The sequence below is a fragment of the Heptranchias perlo genome, chromosome 40 (assembly GCF_035084215.1).
Source record: "Heptranchias perlo isolate sHepPer1 chromosome 40, sHepPer1.hap1, whole genome shotgun sequence".
Taxonomy (NCBI): Eukaryota; Metazoa; Chordata; class Chondrichthyes; order Hexanchiformes; family Hexanchidae; genus Heptranchias; species Heptranchias perlo.
In genome coordinates this window covers 19,166,425-19,183,903 of record NC_090364.1, presented here as the reverse complement: position 1 = coordinate 19,183,903, position 17,479 = coordinate 19,166,425, and the positions used below count along the sequence as shown (strand labels likewise).

Below are 17,479 nucleotides of genomic sequence, written 5' to 3'. Positions count from 1 at the left end.
ACCTCCCGCCTTTTACCTTGAATCTATGTCCCCTTGTTATAGAACCCTCAACGAAGGGAAAAAGCTCCTGAGTATCCATCCTATCTGTGCCCCTCATAATTTTGTACAAATCTTTTCTGTGGTAAAATGGACAAAAAAATCCCAAAACCCGACAATGACAAATAATCGGTTCAGCCTGCGTATATTTAAGACTTATTTCTGCCTTTTCTCGATCCACGGAATGTGTCAGTCGTTACTATAATCTTTCCTGTTAAAGTACAGTAGGATTTTGTTCACAAACTATAATCATTAGGGAAGGAGAATTTGGACTGTTGGTCATTCTCTAATTATGTTTATGGAATTCTCTAAGATTCCCGCTCACCCGACCCCTCCGATGAATTTTTTTTTCATTAAAATATACTTTATTCATAAAATTTGCAGCAATACATACAATACAGTCGTCATATCACATTGCAAACATACACAATACAGATTATACAATTTGCAGGTTACATCAAGTACAGTTCAATGAACACATTGGACAGAATTACAGTTCATCACACTCTGGGGTGTCTCATTGCATTACAGTCAATACAGATTATTGATTACAGATTCATTACAGGTACATTACAGATTCATTACAGGTACATTACATCAATTTGAATTTTACATTCTGCCCGAGGGGGTTTTTTCCCTGATTGCAGCCCCTCGGTATACAATGGCGGGAAGGCTCTAAACGGTTTCCTTTCCCCACAGAGCCTTTGCGGGGGCCGCACCCGTCCTCAGTGCGTCCCTCAGCACGTAGTCCTGGACCTTGGAATGTGCCAGTCTGCAACACTCGGTCGAGGACAGCTCCTTGCACTGGAAGACCAGCAAGTTTCGGGCAGACCAAAGGGCGTCTTTCACTGAGTTGATGGTCTTCCAGCAGCAGTTGATGTCTGTCTCGGTGTGTGTCCCCGGGAACAGCCCGTAGAGCACAGAAACCTGTGTTACAGAACTGCTCGGGACGAACCTGGACAGATACCACTGCATCTCTCTCCAGACCTTCTTTGCAAAGGAACATTCCAGAAGGAGGTGGGTGACGGTCTCGTCTCCACCGCAGCCTCCTCTGGGACAGCGCGCGGTGGCGCTGAGAGCCCAGGAGTGCATGAAGGATCTGACGGGAAGGGCCCTTCTCACCACCAGCCAAGCTAGGTCTTGGTGCTTGTTTGAAAGCTCTGGCGATGAGGCGTTCTGCCAAATGACATTGACAGTCTGCTCGGGGAACCAACCGACAGGATCCACCATCTCCTTTTCCCGCAGGGTCTCGAGGACGTTTCGTGCGGACCACTTACTGATCGCCTTGTGGTCAAAGGTGTTTTTTTGCACAAACTTTTCCACGAAGGGCAGGTGGGGCGGAACGGTCCAACTGGACGGAGCGTTCCGTGGCAGCGTGGCCAGGCCCATCCTTCTCAACACCAGGGACAGGTAGAACCTCAGCACGTAGTGACACTTTGTGTTTGCGGACCGAGAGTCTACGCACAGCTTGATGCAGCCGCACACAAAGGTGGCCATCAGGATGAGGGCCACGTTGGGCACGCCTTTCCCCCCTTTCTCTGGAGATTTGTACATCGTGACCCTGCGGACACGGTCCATTTTTGATCTCCAGATAAAGTGGAAGATGGCTCGGGTGACTGTCGCGGCGCAGGAGCGAGGTATGGGCCAGACCTGCGCCACGTACAGCAACACCGAGAGCACCTCGCACCTGGTGACCAGGTTCTTGCCCACGATCGAGAGGGATCGTCGATCCCACAGTCCCAGTTTCTGCTTCACCTTGGAAATACGCTCCTCCCAGTTCTTGGTGCACGCCCCGGCCCCCCTGAACCAGATCCCCAGCACCTTCAGGTAATCCGACCTGATGGTGAAGGGGACAAAGGATCGGTCGGTCCAGTTCCCAAAGAACACGGCCTCGCTCTTGGTGCGATTTACCCTGGCCCCCGAGGCCAGTTCGAACTGGTCGCAGATGCTCATCAATCTGCGGACCGACAGCTGATCCGAGCAAAAGACGGCGACGTTGTCCATGTACAGGGAGGCCTTGACCTGAGTGCCTCCGCTGCCTGGGATCGTCACCCCTGGAGAAGCTCAGCAAGTGAGGCAGCGTCTGAGGAGAAAGAAACAGAGTTAATGTTTCAGGTCGAAGAACTTTCATCAGAACTGGAAGATGTAAAAGAGTTAAAGTTTTTAAGCAAATACAGAGCCAGGGAAAGGGAAGGAGAGGAGGAAAGAACAAAAGGGAAGGTCTGTGATAGGGTGGAGGGCAAAAGTGATTAAATGACCAAAGGGATGAGGGTGCGAGGCAGGGAGGGTGGGAATGGGACAGGTTAAGAAACAAAAGTGAGCCTAACATCAGTGGTAGGAAAATTATTGGAAAAAATTCTGAAGGACAAAATTAGTCTCCACTTGGAGAAGCAAGGATTAATCAGGGATAGTCAACATGGCTTTGTCAAGGGAAGATCATGTCTGACTAATTTGATTGAATTTTTTGAGGGGGTGACTAGGCGTGTGGATGAGGGTAACGCAGTGGATGTGGTATACATGGGTTTCAGTAAGGCCTTCGATAAAGTCCCGCACAGGAGACTGGTCAAGAAGGTACGAGCCCATGGAATCCAGGGTGCCTTGGCACTTTGGATACAAAACTGGCTTAGTGGCAGAAGGCAGAGGGTGATGGTCGAAGGTTGTTTTTGTGACTGGAAGCCTGTGGCCAGTGGGGTACCACAGGGATCGGTGCTGGGTCCCTTGCTGTTTGTGGTCGACATTAATGACTTGGATATGAATGTAAAAGGTAGGATCAGTAAGTTCGCTGATGATACAAAGATTGGTAGGGTGGTAAATAGCGAGGAGGATAGCCTCAGTCTGCAGGACGATATAGATGGGTTGGTCAGATGGGCGGAACAGTGGCAAATGGAATTTAACCCGGAAAAGTGCGAGGTGATGCACTTTGGAGGGACTAACAAGGCAAGGGAATACACAATGAATGGGAGGACCCTAGGCAAGACAGAGGGTCAGAGGGATCTTGGTGTGCAAGTTCACAGATCCCTGAAGGCGGCGGAACAGGTAGATAAGGTGGTAAAGAAGGCATATGGGATACTTGCCTTTATTAGCCGAGGCATAGAATATAAGAGCAAGGAGGTTATGATGGAGCTGTATAAAAGACTGGTTAGGCCACAGCTGGAGTACTGTGTGCAGTTCTGGTCGCCACACTACAGGAAGGATGTGATCGCTTTGGAGAGGGTGCAGAGGAGATTCACCAGGATGTTACCAGGGCTGGAGCGCTTCAGCTATGAAGAGAGACTGGGAAGATTGGGTTTGTTTTCCTTGGAGCAGAGGAGGCTGAGGGGGGACATGATTGAGGTGTACAAAATTATGAGGGGCATAGATAGGATGGATACTAAGGAGCTTTTTCCCTTCGTTGAGGGTTCTATAACAAGGGGACATAGATTCAAGGTAAAAGGCGGGAGGTTTAGAGGGGATTTGAGAAAGAACTTTTTCACCCAGAGGGTGGTTGGAGTCTGGAACTCACTGCCTGAAAGGGTTGTGGAGGCAGGAACCCTCACAACATTCAAGAAGCATTTGGATGAGCACTTGAAATGCCATAGCATACAAGGCTACGGACCAAATGCTGGAATATGGGATTAGAGTAGACAGGGCTGATGGCCGGCGCGGACACGATGGGCCGAAGGGCCTCTATCCGTGCTGTATAACTCTATGACTCTATGACTCTAAAAGATTGGTCAGGAGTAGCTGTAAATGGCAGCAGCACCATTACCAGCACTTGTTGACCAAAAAAATGAGAGAAGTGTTTATGATCTGAAGTTATTGAAATCAGTGTTGAGTCCGGAAGATTGTAAAGTGCCTAAACGAGAGATGAGGTGCTGTTCCTCGAGCTTCCGTTGAGCTTCATTGGAACAGTGTAAGAGGCGGAGGGCGGAGTGGGAGAGGGAGTGGGAGTGGGAGAGGGAGTGGGAGTGGGAGAGGGAGAGGGAGTGGGAGTGGGAGTGGGAATTAAAATGGCAAGTGACCGGTAGGTCAGGGTCACGCTCACGGACAGAGCTGAGGTGTTCAGTCTGTGTTTGGTCTCCCCAGTGTAGAGGAGGCCACATTGTGAGCAGCGAATACAGTATATTAAATTGAAAGAAGTACCAGCAAACTGCTGTTTCACCTGGAAGGAGTGTTTGGGGCCCTGGACAGTGGGGAGGGAGGAGGTGAAGGGGCAGGTGTTGCATCTCCTGCGCTCGCATGGGAAGGTGCCGTGGGGAGCAGAGCGGTGTTGGGGGTGATGGTAGAGTGGACCAGGGTGTCATGGAGGGAGCGTTCCCTTCGGAATGCTGAAAGGGGAGGGGAGGGGATGATGTGTATGGTGATGGGATCACGCTGGAGGTGGTGGAAATGGCAGAGGATACGTTGAATGTGGAGGCTGGTGGAGTGGAAGGTGAGGATGAGAGGGACCCTATCATGGTTCTGGGAGGGAGGGGAAGGGGTGAGGGCAGAAGTGCGGGAAATAAGACGGACACGGTTGAGGGCCCTGTCAACTACAGTGGAGGGGCATCTTTGGTTGAGGAGAAAGGAAGACATATCGGAAGCACTGGTGTGGAAGGAGGCATCGTCAGAACAGATGCAACACAGACGGTGAAACTGGGAGAATGGAATAGAGTCCTTATAGGAAGTGGGGTGGAGGAAGTGTAATCAGGGTAACTGTGGGAGTCGGTGGGCTTATAATAGATATTGGTGGACAGCCTATCCCCCGAAATGGAGATAAAGAAGTCAAGGAAGGGAAGGGAAGAGTCTGAGATGGACCATGTGAAGGTGAGGGAAGGGTGGAAATTGGAGGCAAAGTTGATTAAATTTTCCAGTTCAGGGTGAGAGCAGGAAACGGCACCGATACAATCATCAGTGTACCGGAAATAGAGATGAGGGAGGGGGCCTGAGTAGGACTGGAACAAGGAATGTTCCACGTATCCCACAAAAAGGCAGGCATAGCTGGGACCCATACGGGTTCCCATAGCGAGACCTTTTATTTGGAGGAAGTGAGTGGAGTCAAAGGAGAAATTGTTCAACGTAAGAACATGTTCAGCCGGGCGGAGGAGGGGTCTGGTTGGGCCTCCGTTCAAGGAAGAGGCGGAGGGTCCGCAGGCCGTCCTGGTGGGGGATGGAGGTGTAGAGGGACTGGACGGCCATGGTGAAAAGGAGACGGTTAGGGCCGGGGAACTGGAAACTGTTAAAGTGCCGGAGTCCCCTGGGAGTGTGGCACTCACAATCCGGTATTCCGTGTTGAATACCAGTGAGGGTGTTGACACCTCGGGGAGTGCAGTCAGGAGCAAATCCGTGGGCGACGGCACCGTGGGAGACTCGACTGCACAGGGGGGCAAAAGAAAATGTAGAAATGCAGATGTTATAGGGGATTCAATAGTCAGGGGCATAGACAGGTGTTTCTGCAACTGCAGATGTGAGTCCCACATGGTGTGTTGTCTCCCTGATGCCAGAGTAAAGGACATCACTGAGGGAGTGCAGAACATTCTGCAGGGGGAAGGGGTACAGTCAGAAGTCGTAGCCCGTGTGGGAACCAATGACAGGAAGGAAAAGGTTCAAGGGGCTGCAGTCAGAGTTTCAGGAGCTGGGCAGGAAGTTAAAAAGCAGGACCTCAAAGGTAGTAATCTCTGGATTACTCCCAGTGCCACGCACGAGTGAGTATAAGAATAGTAGGATAAGACAGGTTACTGCGTGGCTGGAGACATGGTGCAGGAGGGAGGTCTTCAGATTCCTGGGGGATTGGGTCCAGTTCTGGGGCAGGAGGGACCTTTTCAAGATGGACGGGTTGCACCTCAACAGAGCTGGGACCAACATCCTCGAGGGGAGGTTAACAAGTGCTGTGGGGGAGGGTTTAAACTAATTTGGCAGGGGGAGGGGCACCAGGACGAAACATTAGAGAGGAGAAACAAGGTGCACAAAAGACTAGGAGAGACAAATAGCACTAGAGTAAAGAATAGTTCAGAAATTGGAGGGATCAGACAGGATTAAGATGAGTTTGGAGTGTATGACACTGGGAGTAATCTGGAGATTAGTACCTTTGAGGTCCAGGGCACACAGCCCGTTACTCTTCTAGTTCCTCCCTGTACATGGACGACGTCGCCATCTTTTGCTCGGATCAGCTGTCGGTCCGCAGATTGATGAGCATCTGCGACCAGTTCGAACCATCCTCAGGGGCCAGGGTAAATTGTACCAAGAGCGAGGCCGTGTTCTTTGGGAACTGGACCGACCGATCCTTTGTCCCCTTCACCATCAGGTCGGATTACCTGAAGGTGCTGGGGATCTGGTTCGGGGGGGCCGGGGCGTGCACCAAGAACTGGGAGGAGCGTATTTCCAAGGTGAAGCAGAAACTGGGACTGTGGGATTGACGATCCCTCTCGATCGTGGGCAAGAACCTGGTCACCAGGTGCGAGGTGCTCTCGGTGTTGCTGTACATGGCGCAGGTCTAGCCCTGACCCTCATCCTGATGGCCACCTTTGTGTGCGGCTGCATCAAGCTGTGCGTAGACCCTCAGTACGCAAACACAAAGTGTCACTACGTGCTGAGGTTCTACCTGTCCCCGGTGTTGAGAGGGATGGGCCCGGCCACGCTGCCACGGAACGCTCCGTCCAGTTGGACCGTTCTGCCCCACCTGCCCTTCGTCGAAAAGTTTATGCAAAAAAACACCTTTGACCACAAGGCGATCAGTAGGTGGTCCGCACGTAACGTCCTCGAGACCCTGCGGGAAAAGGAGATGGTGGATCCTGTCGGTTGGTTCCCCGAGCAGACTGTCAATGTCATTTGGCAGAACGCCTCATCACCAGAACTTTCAAACAAGCACCAAGACCTAGCTTGGCTGGTGGTGAGAAGGGCCCTTCCCGTCAGATCCTTCATGCACTCCCGGACTCTCAGCGCCACCGCGCGCTGTCCCAGAGGAGGCTGCGGTGGAGACGAGACCGTCACCCATCTCCTTCTGGAATGTTCCTTTGCAAAGAAGGTCTGGAGAGAGATGCAGTGGTATCTGTCCAGGTTCGTCCCGAGCAGTTCTGTAACACAGGTTTCTGTGCTCTACGGGCTGTTCCCGGGGACGCACACCGAGACAGACATCAACTGCTGCTGGAAGACCATCAACTCAGTGAAAGACGCCCCTCGGTCTGCCTGAAACCTGCTGGTCTTCCAGTGCAAGGAGCTGTCCTCGACCGAGTGTTGTAGACTGGCACATTCCAAGGTCCAGGACTACGTGCTGAGGGACGCACTGAGGACGGGTGCGGCCCCCGCAAAGGCTCTGTGGGGAAAGGCAACCGTTTAGAGCCTTCCCGCCATTGTAAACCGAGGGGCTGCAATCAGGGAAAAAACCCCTCGGGCAGAATGTAAAATTCAAATTGATGTAATGTACCTGTAATGAATCTGTAATCAATAATCTGTATTGATTGTAATGCAATGAGGCACCCCAGAGTGTCATGAACTGTAATTATTATGTACGATGTGTGACTGTATTGTTGGAATCATATTTGAACTGAACTTTATGTATCTTGCAAATTGTATAATCTGTATCGTCTATGTTTGAAATGTGATATGACAATTGTATTATATGTATTGTTACAAATTTTATGAATAAAGTATATATTTTTTTTAAAAGATTAGTTAAGAGAAAGTACTGGAGAAATTAATGGGACTAAAAGCCGATAAATCCCCTGGACCTGACGACCTACATCCGAGGGTTCTAAAAGAGGTGGCTGCAGAGATAGTGGATGCATTGGTTGTGATCTTCCAAAATTCCCTAGATTCTAGAACGGTCCCAGCGGATTGGAAGGTAGCAAATGTCACCCTGCTATTCAAGAAAGGAGGGAGAGGGAAAACAGGGAATTATAGGCTAGTTAGCCTGACATCAGTAGTAGGGAAAATGCTGGAATCCATTATTAAGGACATAGTAACAGGGCACTCGAACATCATAATATGATGAGGCAGAGTCAACATGGTTTTATGAAAGGGAAATCGTGATTGACAAATTTTAGAGTTTTTTGAGGGTGTAACTAGCAGGGTAGATAAAGGGGAACCAGTGGATGACGTATATTTGGATTTTCAAAAGGCATTTGATAAGGTGCCACATAAAAGGTTGTTACGCAAGATAATGGCTCATGGGGTTGGGGTAATATATTAGCATGGATTGAGGATTGGTTAACGGTCAGGAAACAGAGAGTAGGAATAAACGGGTCATTTTCAGGCTGGCAGGTTGTAACTAGTGGAGTGCCGCAGGGATCAGTGCTTGGGCCTCAGCTATTTACAATCTATATTAATGACTTAGATGAAGGGACCGAGTGTAATGTATCCAGGTTGCTGACGATACAAAGCTAGGTGGGAAAGTAAGCTGTGAGGAGGACACAAAGAGTCTGCAAAGGGATATAGACAGGATAAGTGAGTGGGTGAGAAGGTGGCAGATGGAGTATAATGTGGGGAAAATGTGAAATTATCCACTTTGGTAGGAAGAATAGAAAAACAGAATATTTTTTAAAAGGTGAGAGACTGTTAAATGTTGGTATTCAGAGGGATTTGGGTGTCCTCGTACAAGAATCACAGAAAGTTAACATGCAAGTACAGCAAGCAATTAGGAAGGCAAATGGCATGTTAGCCTTTATTGCAAGGGGTGTAAGACTAAGGAGGTCTCGCTGCAATTATACAGGGCTCTGGAATACTGTGCACTGTTTTGGTCTCCTTACCTAAGGAGGGATATACTTGCCTTACCAGTGATATGCTCCTCCTGCACTATGTGGGAAGTCATGGACACGACCAGTGTCCCTGGCGACCATGTGTGCGGGAAGTGTGTCCAGCTGGGGCTACTGACTAACCGTATTTCGGAGCTGGAGCTGCGGGTGGATTCACTGTGGAGCATCCGCGATGCTGAGACTATCGTGGATAGCACGTTCAGTGAGGTGGTCACACCGCAGGTAAAGATTACGCAGGCAAAGAGGAAATGGGTGACCGCCAGGCAGAGTAAAAGGACCAGGCAGAGTAAAAGGACTAGGCAGGTAGAGCAGGAGTCCCCTGGGGCCATATCCCTCTCAAACAGATATTCTGCTTTGGATACTGTTGGGGGAGATGGCTTATCAGGGGAAAGCAGCAAGAGCCAGGTCCGGGGCACCACGGGTGGCTCTGCTGCACAGGAGGGGAGGAAGAAGAGTGGCAGGGCTATAGTGATAGGGGATTCAATTGTAAGGGGAACAGATAGGCGTTTCTGCGGCCGCAAACGTGACTCCAGGATGGTATGTTGCCTCCCTGGTGCTAGGGTCAAGGATGATATGGAACGGCTGCAGGGTATTCTGGAGGGGGAGGGTGAACAGCCAGTAGTCGTGGCCCATATTGATACCAACGACATAGGTAAAAAAAGGGATGGGGTCCTGCAAGGTGAATTTAAGGAGTTAGGAGATAAATTAAAAAGCAGGACTTCAAAGGTAGTGATCTCAGGATTACTACCGGTGCCATGTGCTAGTGAGTATAGGAACAGGAGAATAGACAGGATGAATGCGTGGCTGCAGGGATGGTGTAGGAGGGAGGGATTTAGATTCCTGGGACATTGGGACCGGTTCTGGGGAAGGTGGGACCTGTACAAGCGAGACGGGTTACACCCGAGCAGGACCGGGACCAATGTCCTCGCGGGGGTGTTTGCTAGTGCTGTTGGGGAAGGTTTAAACTGGAGTGGCAGGGGGATGGGAACCTGAGCGGGGAGTCAGAAGGGAATAAAGTTGAGAGCAGCAAGAGAGGGGAAGACCCAGGGGAAATCTACAATACAAATAGTTCAAGAATAAGTGAAAGGGAAAAGCGTAGAGCAGCGGAAAGAAAGTGTACTTTAGGCACGACAGATATAATAAAAACTAGAAGGCGTAAGGCGATTAACCCAGCATCAAAGCTGAAGGTCAGGCTAGGGTGTGTGGCCCAACTAAGAGTTCTATATACAAATGCACGGAGTGTAAAGAATAAATTAAATGAACTACAGGTTCAAATTCAAATTGGAGGGTATGACATTAAGGCTATTACTGAGACATGGCTGCAGGATGGTCAGGATTGGGAACTAAATATACTGGGTTATAAGGTCTACAGGAGAGACAGGGAAAATGGAAGAGGGGGAGGAGTAGCCTTAGTGATTAGAGATGAAATCACTTCAATGATAAAGGAGGATATAACGAGAGGTAAGCAGCCAACAGAGACCTTATGGGTTGAATTGAGAAATAGGAAAGGATCTAAGACTATAGTGGGAGTTGTGCATAGGACCCCTGGCAGCAGCTCTGAAGTGCTCGATTGTATAAATGCAGAGATTAGACAAGCGTGTAAGAAAGGCATAGTGGTCTTAATGGGGGACTTTAACCTTCACACAGATTGGGAAAAGCAGACTAGCAACTGTCAGAAAGGTAGTGAATTTCTTGAGTGTGTCTGGGATAGTTTTCTACTGCAGTATGTCCTAGAGGCAACAAGGGGGCAAGCCATACTAGATTTAGTAATGAATAATGAACCAGATTTGGTTAACAGCTTAACTGTGCGTGAACATCTATCCAATAGTGATCATAACATGATCGAGTTCAATGTGGTGTTTGAAAGGAAAAAAAGTGAATCAGCTGCTAAGATTCTAGACTTGGGTAAGGCCGACTTCAATGGGATGAGACAGAGACTGTCCACAGTAAACTGGGCAAATCTGTTAATGGGTAAAACGACTGATGATCAGTGGGTAATGTTTAAAGAAACATTTAACGTGATACAGAATCGGTTTATACCCCTGAAGGGCAAGAACTCTACTTGCCAAAAAAAACAGCCATGGACAACTAAAGAGGTAAGGGACAGTATAAGACATAAGGAAAGGGCATACAAAAAGGCAAAAAATGGCACAGATCCTGGTGAATGGGAAAGATACAAAGATCAACAAGGGGTCACAAAACAGATAGTAAGGGCTACAAAAAGAGAGTATGAAAAGAAACTTTCAAGGGATATCCAAACCAATACGAAGAACTTTTATAGTTATATTAGGAAAAAGAGGGTGGTCAGGAGCAGTGTTGGCCCCTTAAAAACTGAAAGTGGGGATATTGTCATTGACAATGGGGAAATGGCGGACATGTTGAACAATTACTTTGCGTCAGTATTTACAGTAGAAAAAGAGGATAGCATGCCGGAAATCCCAAGAAAACTAATATTGAATCGGGGACAGGGACTCGATAAAATTAACATAAGTAAAGCAACAGTAATGAAGAAAATAATAGCACTAAAGAGTGACAAACCCCCAGGACCAGATGGTTTCCATCCCAGGGTTTTAAAGGAAGTAGGTGAGCACATTGCAGATGTCCTAACTATAACCTTTCAAAGTTCTCTAGATTCAGGAACTGTCCCTCTAGATTGGAAAATTGCACATGTCACTCTGCTTTTTAAGAAAGGAGAGAGAGGGAAACCAGGGAATTATAGACCAGTTAGCCTAACATCAGTTGTGGGGAAAATGCTGGAGTCTATAATTAAGGATAGGGCGACTGAACACCTCGAGAATTTTCAGTTAATCAGAGAGAGCCAGCATGGATTTGTGAAAGGTAGGTCGTGCCTGACAAACCTGTTTGAATTTTTTGAAGAGGTGACTAAAGTAGTGGACAGGGGAATGTCAATGGATGTTATTTATATGGACTTCCAGAAGGCATTTGATAAGGTCCCACATAAGAGACTGTTAGCTAAGATAGAAGCCCATGGAATCGAGGGAAAAGTACGGACTTGGTTAGGAAGTTGGCTGAGCGAAAGGCGACAGAGAGTAAGGATAATGGGAAGGTACTCACATTGGCAGGATGTGACTAGTGGAGTCCCGCAGGGATCTGTCTTGGGGCCTCAATTATTCACAATATTTATTAACGACTTAGATGAAGGCATAGAAAGTCTCCTATCTAAGTTTGCCGATGACACAAAGATTGGTGGCATTGTAAGCAGTGTAGATGAAAACATAAAATTACAAAGCGATATTGATAGATTAGGTGAATGGGCAAAACTGTGGCAAATGGAATTCAATGCAGACAAATGTGAGGTCATCCACTTTGGATCAAAAAAGGATAGAACAGGGTACTTTCTAAATGGTAAAAAGTTAAAAACAGTGGATGTCCAAAGGGACTTAGGGGTTCAGGTACGTAGATCATTGAAGTGTCATGAACAGGTGCAGAAAATAATCAAGAAGGCAAATGGAATGCTGGCCTTTATATCTAGAGGACTGGAGTACAAGGGGGCAGAAGTTATGCTGCAGCTATACAAAACCCTGGTTAGACCGCACCTGGAGTACTGTGAGCAGTTCTGGGCACCTCACCTTCGGAAGGACATATTGGCCTTGGAGGGAGTGCAGCGTAGGTTTACTAGAATGATACCCGGACTTCAAGGGTTAAGTTACGAGGAGAGATTACACAAATTGGGGTTGTATTCTCTAGAGTTTCGAAGGTTAAGGGGTGATCTGATCGAAGTTTATAAGATATTAAGGGGAACAGATAGGGTGGATAGAGAGAAACTATTTCCGCTGGTTGGGGATTTTAGGAGTAGGGGGCACAGTCTAAAAATTAGAGCCAGACCTTTCAGGAGCGAGATTAGAAAACATTTCTACACAAAAAGGGTTGTAGAAGTTTGGAACTCTCTTCCGCAAACGGCAATTGATACTAGCTCAATTGCTAAATTTAAATCTGAGATAGATAGCTTTTTGGCAACCAAAGGTATTAAGGGATATGGGCCAAAGGCAGGTATATGGAGTTAGATCACAGATCAGCCATGATCTTATCAAATGGGGGAGCAGGCACGAGGGGCTGAATGGCCTACTCCTGTTCCTATGTTCCTATAAAGGGGGTGCAACGAAGGTTCACTAGATTGATTCCTGGGATGAGAGGGTTGTCCTGTGAGGAGAGATTGAGTAGAATGGGCCTATACTCTCTGGAGTTTAGAAAAATGCGAGGTGATCTCATTGAAATGTATAAAATTCTTAGAGGGCTTGACAGGGTAGATGCTGAGAGATTGTTTCCCCTGGCTGGAGAGTCTAGAACTAGGGGTCATAGTCTCAGGATAAGGGGTCGGACATTTCAGACCGAGATGAGGAAAGACTTCTTCACTCAGAGGGTTGTGAATCTTTGGAATTCTCTCCCCCAGAGGGCTGTGGATGCTTAGTCGTTGAGTATATTCAAGACTGAGATCGATCGATTTTTCGACACATAAGAAATAGGAGTAGGAGCAGGCCATACAGCCCCTCGAGCCTGCTCTGCCATTCATTAAGATCATGGCTGATCTTCACCCTCAACTCTACTTTTCTGCCCGATCCCCAGATCCCTTGATTCCCCTAGAGTCCAAAAATCTATCAATCTCAGCCTTGAATATACTTCACGAGGGAGAGAATTCCAAAGATTCACAACCCTCTGAGTGAAGAAATTCTTCCTCATCTCGGTCCTAAATGGCCCACCCCTTATTCTGAGACTATGACCCCTAGTTCTAGACTCTCCAGCCAGGGGAATGGGTCATCACCCATAAACCAATAAGGTCATAGAAAGCAAGGCCCTCGGTGAGTGGGTTGATGCTCTGGAAGGAATGGCAGTGTGTGGGGTTGTTTGTTGATCCACTAACAGAGGCCAGCAGGTTGCGGTGTTTGGGATGGGAAGGAGGTTGGCGACGCTAACCCCAACAAGCATGTGGGGTGAGGGGGGGGGGAGTTGGGGGGGTAGTGAGGGAAGAATGGATGCTGAGAGTGGAGGACAAGGCAATTGAGGCTGCTGCTCATGACAGTGACAGGTGCCACAATGGGCCCAGAGAGCACCAAGAGAGGCATATAAAGTAGTGATGGGTTTGTTCAAGAGGATTCAAGCCTGAGACCACAGCACAAGAGAAGGTAGACTGAGGACTAGTAATGGGTTGAAGTGAGGATTAGTTTGGGTTGGAGGGCCAAAAAACCAGAAAAGGGAAAGATGAAAGGCAGCAGGGCCAAGTGAGGGGGAGAGGAAGAGAAAGGAGAGCGAGAGAAAGGCTAGCAGGACACGGGAAGGGTTGGGAAACGGAGACGGAAGTAGTGAATTGGGTCCAGAGTGGTGGTCAAAATGTGAACATAAATGAACACGAGGGAATTCTGAGCTACATATGGGCAATATGAAACAGGTACTTAAAATGTCAATAACTCATTTTAAATTCATTACAGGATAACCAAAATATGACTTTAGAATGAAAGCACACACACATACACAAAACTATGTTGATGCACAAGCCTTCTGAATAATATCATCCCACCAAAATAAGTAACTGTTTTGAAGTTGTATCTGTCAAAAAATGCTGTTAAGCAATAAGGTGTTAATAAAAAGATAAAAATAGTAGGAAACATACTTACCTCATAACTTAGAGCATTTCAGACAATGAGAGGGAAGAGAAGGGGTTAAAATCTAGTGTAATGTACAATGAAAATTTTGCTGCAGTACGTAACTGTACACAATATTATCAAAGTTATAGAATAGAGAGTTGTTACATGGGATGGTAGTTTTATCTGCTTGTTTATTAAATATTGTTTCTGAGCCAATATGACCAAAGGACTCAAATTTTCTGTGAAGATTTAAAGCAGTCATAATAAAATACAGCTCCATTACTTTAAAGTTTCACATTTTACATTACAACAACCATCAACGTAACAAATAAGATTGAGAACAAATAAAACTCAAGCTATTATGCCAGAACATAGGAAAATTGACACATTTGTGTTCTCTTAAAAAAAACTCTTGGCATCTTCATAACCTAATGATCTTCTCCTGGTTAATATTATAACTAAGGTTAAATCTAACTCAACCAAACAACAGGAATCTTTCTGGATTTATATTTTCCTTGAAATGCAGTTTATAAAATACACTATATAACAGCAGGTAAACAAAGTAATGAATGTATCTTTTGATGGAAGAAGTGCATCCCTGAAGAATAAATTATATCATGCTCTTAAGTCATGTTGGAGCATGATTCTGAGAATCCTTAATTCTGTTTTGCATCACACACTGTCCATCCAATTATTGTATTCAATCCTTTTCTCTCCACTTAAGGAACCCCTAAGGCAGATTGTAGTGCATTACTGTCGACCCTCAGGGGGCAGTGTTAGGTTTGCCATCAAGTCCCTCACTGCTGTATAGATTGTGCAGTCACCCTGTGGTGGCTGGTGCACCTCTGAAAATCTCTTCAATATGTTGCTAACCATCGAGGCAGCTGCTCCTGATGTGTTCTGTGGTCTTGGAATATCAGCTTGCTGTGTTGCCATATCATAGACACGAAGGGAATCAAGGGATATGGGGATCGGGTGGGAAAATGGAGTTGAGATAGAAGATCAGCCATGATTTGATTGAATGGCGGAGCAGGCTCGAGGGACCATACGGCCTACTCCTATTTCTTATGCTCTTGAGTTATGTTAGTTATATAAAGCTCTGGCTAGACGCCATCTGGAGTGTTCAGTTTTGGGCATCGCACCTCAGGAAGGACATATTGGCCTTGGAGGGGGTGCAGCGGAAATTCACCGAATGATACCGGGATCAAAAGGGTTAAATTATGGGGACAGGTTGCATAATTTAGGCTTGTATTCCCATGAGTTTAGAAGATTAAGGGGTGATCTAATCCAGGTGTTTAAGATGCTTAAAGGAGTTAACAGAGTAGGGGCAGAGAAACTAATTCCTCTGATGGAGGAGTCCAGATCAAGAGGGCATAACCTTAAAATTCGAGCTAGGTCAGGTAATGTCCTGCTCATGTACCAGATACCTGGAGTAGAGCACACACCTGGTGCGGGTAAGGTCCTGCTCGGACTCCAGGAGTAGAGCCCACACCTGGTGCAGGTAAGGTCCTGCTCGGACTCCAGGAGTAGAGCCCACACTCGGTACAGGGTGAGCTCCTGCTCGGACTCCAGGAGTAGAGCCCACACCCAGTACAGGAGGAGAGCCCACACCCGGTCCAGGGTGAGCTCCTGCTCGGACTCCAGGAGTGGAGCCCACACCCGGTTACAGGGTGAGGTCCTATTCGGACTCCAGGAGTAGAGCCCACACCCCGGTTACAGGGTGAGGTCCTATTCGGACTCCAGGAGTAGAGCCCACACCCCGGTTACAGGGTGAGGTCCTATTCGGACTCCAGGAGTGGAGCCCACACCCGGTCCAGGGTGAGCTCCTGCTCGGACTCGCTGTGTTGCTCTGTCTTTACTCCGAGTGCGGGGCGGGCCGGGCAGATCGCTGCGCTGCGGCATCCCACAAAGTAGGCGGGTCACCGCGAGGGCGACCTTTACCCGCTCAAAAATTCCTCTCGCACGAGGCGGCGAGGACCCGGGCGTCACCCCGGACCGTTATTTTCCTTACTCATTAGTTTAAGGCATAAGGATAACCGGCCGCCGCCGCGACCAGACCCCGAACCACCCCGCTCACAGTCACAGTGACTCCGCCAACACACTGCCCCGAGAAACACGGCCGGTGTCGGCCAACAATCGCCCACCGCTCGGCGCCCGGCCGCCTCGCCAAAAGCAACTAGTAAATAAATTAGAAAGATTAAACTATATTATGCAAATTAGGGAGTCCTGCGGCATTATGGGAGCAGCCGCTTTCGGTGGGGCCGCATGAAGGCAGAGGATTGTGGGAGTTGTAGTTCTTTCACCACAGCAGGTTCCCAGTTTATCAGGTTATCAGTTTACCAGGTTATCAGTTTATTGGGTTATCAGGTTACCAGGTTATCAGTTTACCAGTTTCTGTTAGTTTTATCGCATCTCTCACTCCCATTGTTGATCAAAGTTGAGCTCTTATCCTTTCAGGGTATCGAAAGGTCTTGTATTCTATCAAATCCTTTTATGGACACCTCCCACTGTTCATCTGTACTTTTATCTGTTAATAGTTCTGCCCAGTCTGTTGTTCCTGCCACAATCTTCTTTTATATTTCAAAATATACTTTATTTCATAAAATTTAAAGCTACACACAGTTCAATGTAAAGGGACACAATTCCAACCACACAGTTCAAAACAATACAATACAGATCGTACTCAATACGATCCCATTATCACAATTTAAACACAGTACAGATCTCCTAATACATTCTGTACAATACCAGGTGGGACGGCCTTACACGGTGGCCTTTCCCCATAGAGCCTTTGTGTAGGCCGCACCTCGCTTCAGTGCGTCCCGCAGCACGTACTCCTGGACCTTGGAGTGTGCCAGTCGGCAACACTCGGTCGTGGGCAGCTCCTTCAGCTGGAAGACCAGCAGGTTTCGGGCGGACCAAAGGGCCTCCTTCACCGAGTTGATGGTCTTCCAGCAGCAGGTGATATCTGTCTCGGTGTGCGTCCCGGGGAACAGCCCGTAGAGCTCAGCGTCCTGTGTTACCGAGCTGTTGGGAATGAACCGGGACAGATACCAACACATCTCTCTCCACACCCTCTGCCCGAAGGGACAGTCCACCAGGAGATGGACGATGGTCTCGTCCCCACCGCAGCCT

General features: G+C 47.9%; 1 non-coding gene across 1 annotated transcript; it reads right to left on the bottom strand.

The window, feature by feature from the left end:
* Positions 1-16,221: 16,221 nt before the first annotated feature.
* On the bottom strand, positions 16,222-16,372 carry LOC137305784 (U12 minor spliceosomal RNA). Its single transcript, XR_010958759.1, has one exon. It is a non-coding gene; the product is annotated as a U12 minor spliceosomal RNA (small nuclear RNA).
* Between the last annotated feature and the right edge of the window lie 1,107 nt (positions 16,373-17,479).